The sequence below is a fragment of the Sinohyriopsis cumingii genome, chromosome 18 (genome assembly GCF_028554795.1).
Source record: "Sinohyriopsis cumingii isolate HCF-2022 chromosome 18, ASM2855479v2, whole genome shotgun sequence".
Taxonomy (NCBI): domain Eukaryota; kingdom Metazoa; phylum Mollusca; class Bivalvia; order Unionida; family Unionidae; genus Sinohyriopsis; species Sinohyriopsis cumingii.
In genome coordinates, this window is record NC_142978.1 from 58,525,034 (window position 1) to 58,529,796 (window position 4,763).

The following is a 4,763-nucleotide window of genomic DNA, read 5'->3' on the forward strand; positions in this document are numbered from 1 at the left end:
GATGTTTATGTTTAAGAGTCAAAACAACAGAAGTGAATATGTTCTTGAGATCTTGCGCCTATTATGCCGTCAGCTTCATATAGTTTCCCCACTACACATCAAACTATCAATGGTCTTTTTCTAACCACCAGGGAGAAGGAAGATACTCACACACCATCAGATGCACTAATAGATCACCCTGTAGAAAGGACAAATAAAGAATCCCGAGGAATGTGTCCAAAAAACAAAGAGAAAAGCCTACTGACAAGATCTAAAGAATTAGCAGTCATGGCTGTTAATTTATTGGTATTTTTGGCCTTAATCTTTGGCCAAATTAAGGATGTCATCTGTCACCTTATATTAATTTTGACTTAAAATTTATCAAGGAATCCATTGAAAATTTAATTATTTAAATGAATCAATAGGAAATATACAATATTTGACAAAGTATCGTAACATTCATCGTTTCGTAGTGGAAGTTTGGTTCTAATGATTGACAAGATCTATACAATGATATACCAACATCCAGGTAAAATGGATCGATAAATCGATTCTAAGTGGAACAGTTTAAAAGATGACTCAGTCTGAAATGGGAACTATGTGCAGTCCTTAATCATGACCACTCGTAGAAGAGGGTTGATATTTTGGTTTTATTCTTTAGCTAAAAATCAATCGACTGTCCTACATAACCGTATACCAATTTCGACGCAAATTTTGTCAAGGATTCCATTTGAAAAAGAACCTTTTGAGATGACGCTGGAAAATATGAAATACTTAGTTTAAAATTTTTTTTTTAAAAAACTCCATCTGTCATCTTCGCCGACTAGTGAAAATATTTGTGAGTTTAATTATATCACAAACTTACTGGTTACACCGCAACACGAAATAACGACTGATATAGATCAAACCGAACGCATTAGTATAATCAGCACTGTGTTACTAATAAATATTAAATTAAAAAAATAAATTTCGCCGAATTTTCTCCATGAGAGGCCAAATTTGTTTGTTCATATGACATTATGGCATTCACCTGACTTCGTATAACGGAGCGCAACGCAGGGAGAATACAAAGCAGGAAACCAGACTACATGGTGCGAGGCATACGTAATTCCTGCACACCGATGAAAATTTCTAAAGATGCGTTCAGATCAATTTTTTACTTTAGAAAACACCAAAAATCTCACGGTGCAATGTTTCGAGAAGGAACGTAATATTGTGGAATTTCAAGCTGTTGACGCAATTTTTCGAGAAAAGGCTTATTGCAAGTTATCGCTTCACATAGCGACGAACTATGAAATGGCAACACGGGACAAGTTTATGTTTTTCTATGTGAATTAACAAACTGTCAAACATTGTATTTGATCCGGAAATATTCTATACATATCGTCGAAAAGACCCTTGAACCCAGGTCCGGCCCTAAGGCAAGGCGAACGAGGCAATCGCCTTGGGCCCCTCGCTTTCAGGAAATCAACTCCACAATGCATTTTTGTTGTTACTTGGGGCCTCGCTTATCGCTTGCTGCTTTAGGGCCCCGCATGCTGCCTTATGCCCCGCACATCCTAGGGCCGTGCCTGCTTGAACCGACAGTTAGTCAAGAATCGTTAGAAAATAACGGTGTCTAAAATTTACACTAATGGATATGGACAAGAATGTCTGCATCAAATTGCTCAATTAATAGTTGAGATCAGGTCTAAAACCGTCTATCAGTATCATCAAATGTTGTAGGAGGGGGTATGGCTTGAGTTGGATATAATGAAAATGGAAATGTACATTTTCCATTTTTCACTTTTCAAGGGTTATACACGAAAGAGTAAATTAACTTAAAAGTAAAGAACTTAATTAAATATTTTCCAGTCGTGACAGTTCTTCTGACCAAAACTTGAAGAAATGAATTCTATAGCCGTATATTGAAAATTCTGACACTTTTTTTTATCTTATTGTAATTTAAAACAAGATACATCGATAAGAGAGAATATATATATATATATATATATATATATATATATATATATATATATATATATATATATATATATATATATATATGAAATAATTTCGTAGGGAATGTGATTTTTTAATAGGTGAGATTATCCCCAAACTCGTCAGTCAGTATCAGCACAGGTTTGGGGGGGGGAGGAGATGATTTATTTATCGGTCGAGGATGCATTCCGCGACACGGGAAGTTAGATACCACGCCTAATACGAAATGAATGATGTACTGATGCATATGACAATATAGTGTACCACTCTATTTTTAAAAAATAATTGAGACTGGATTCAGAGAATATGATATCAAGGCGAATTGGCTTGATTTACTATTGTTCATTGATTATGCTCCGATTCATCTAAGGGTCCAGGGTGACCGAGTTGTCCGAAGCGCTTGCCTTTACATATCATTCAGGTGTCACTTCTATCCGGCTCATTTCTCAGCTCGACCAACATGGGCAAGTGCTAAAGCTTGATAGTAATTTCCCGTGTTTTGGTGGGTTTTTCTCTTCCTTTACCAACATGCACTGGTCGCCACGTATGGCTTATCATGCACTGAAAATGGCGTTAACCCCCTCCCCTAAACAAAAGCAAAGAAAGAAGCAAACGTATTCGCTTACCCGAGTATAATTGAGCTGATTAGAACTAAATCTGGGAATAAAAATTTCCTTAGATTAAATTTTGGATGTTCAAGAAACATGGCTGGATACTGATTGTTTCATTGCGTCAGCTTAATTTTCTCTTACCTCCTCGCCACCACCACTCCTCTTAACCTCTCCTCGGGTAAACCTCCACCCTCTTGACCGTGACCCATGCTTCAGAACCTTAATTCGATGATATATACTATGTCCTCCAGGTAAGCTGAGGTTGCTGAGTTAGCTCAGTGTTAGCGTGCCGGACTCAAGACCGAAAGGGCGTGGGTTTGAATGGTACAGTGGATCAACCTGTGTCAGCTACCGTGGTGTGTTCGTGGGCAAGACTATTCACTCCAACTGCTTTGACACTAAATAACCTACTTGTGTTTGATGTTCTGTAAAACACTAAACCAAACTAAACCGGGTATGAATGCCTGTGTTCAATATGCTCTAAGAATATACCAAAATGGGACTGCAAATGTGTGTGTATATGTATTATCCTTGACCCCCTACAGGAAACCAGTAGGAGAGGCTGGTGATTATCATATATAACCGTATGTACAAAAGTTACGGACAGACAGATTGTATCACACCTAAATCATGGGGGAAATGAGCCGTTGTGGTTATAAATACATAATGCACACAACATAGAAGTTGTATGGTATTTTTATGCAGTGAGTTCCGGTTTTAATTTGTACGTGTTTCATTCGGAAAAGATGTGTCATGCTGAATAATTTTATAACTAATTACCTTTATGACTCTGGCTAAGTTCAACAGTTTACATTCATAGGTCAAATGTTTCCACGTGCCCATTTAGGTAAATACATTTTGAACAGAAGATATACAAATGGAAGTGGAACATATAAAAACAGATAGTGTTTCGAAGAAACTAGGTAAGACTGGGACAGAAACATAGCATGCGTACAGCCAGGCAATTCAACTGGTTGAGAACGTAGAGGTATAAATCAAATACAATTGCAAATTCTTTCCGTAGTAATTCTGTGTGATCAGCATGTATTACCTTAAGGGTCGTTTAAATAAACCCGAATGAAATGGACACCCTTTGTGTGTATGCATGTATGTATGTACGCATTTAGCAAAGTCCTTGTTAGTATGTTGCTATGTGTTATTGATTTTCTAAAGCAGAACTCGGTGTAATGGCATTTTCGCGTTTGCGTTGTCAAGATTATGGCCTACAAGCGATGTGCAGATCTGGCTTCATCTGGTTTTTAAACAAACAGAATGCTTAAAAGGGTATCTAGAACTCTAGTTGATAATGAAGATAGCGAGTTACGATTTATTTTTAGTCAGTGTTGGTATTGCTTATTGAATTAGTGCTTCAGGATTGACCCAGACATCGCCACAGCGCTTCAACAGTTGGTGGCAAAAGATATAGCAGTTATAGAGGGCATTCATGAATTTAACTTAATAATTTAAAAACTTAGCACTCTTCATATATCTTTAGGGGTCGTCCATTAATTATGTCAACAAAAAGGGGGGGGAGGGGGTTTAAAGAAGTTTGACAATTGTTGACATGGGGGAGGGGGGAGTTCAAGATAAATTGACGTCAACAATGTTATTTTTTTAAAACAAAAAATCAGCCACTATGCCCATTATAACATTTGAGGAACATTTGGCTTCCCTATGGGAAGATGATAAAAGCTAGAATATAAACTATCGATTTTTTCATGAATTCAAAGTGTTATAGTCAATTTGAAATCTGTTAAACAAGTAAAAAAATGTATTAAAATTTATTTGTAGACCTTCTAATTTCCATAATTCTATTTTTAGCATATTTTTAGCATAAAAGCCAGCCGTATAAAATATTGTTAGTTTGGGGGGGGGGGGAAATTTTATTATGGGGGTCACTGAAAGTTTAACAGTTGTTGACAAGGGGGGGTGGAGGGGGTAAAAAAATTGCTTAAAAATTGTTGACATAATTAATGGACGTCCCCTTAATTATATTGTCAAATATAAAAAAGTCATCTTTATATCAAACCATTGGAGAATCTCAAATGGGATTAATTTTCATAAATCTGAGCAATGATAACTCCTGTCTACATGAGGCTATGTAATCACGCCACCAAGGGTTGGATCCGAATGACCGGTCACATGACCCCGTTTCGCAGTGTTTGAATGGGCAAATGTGTGACGAAATTTCAC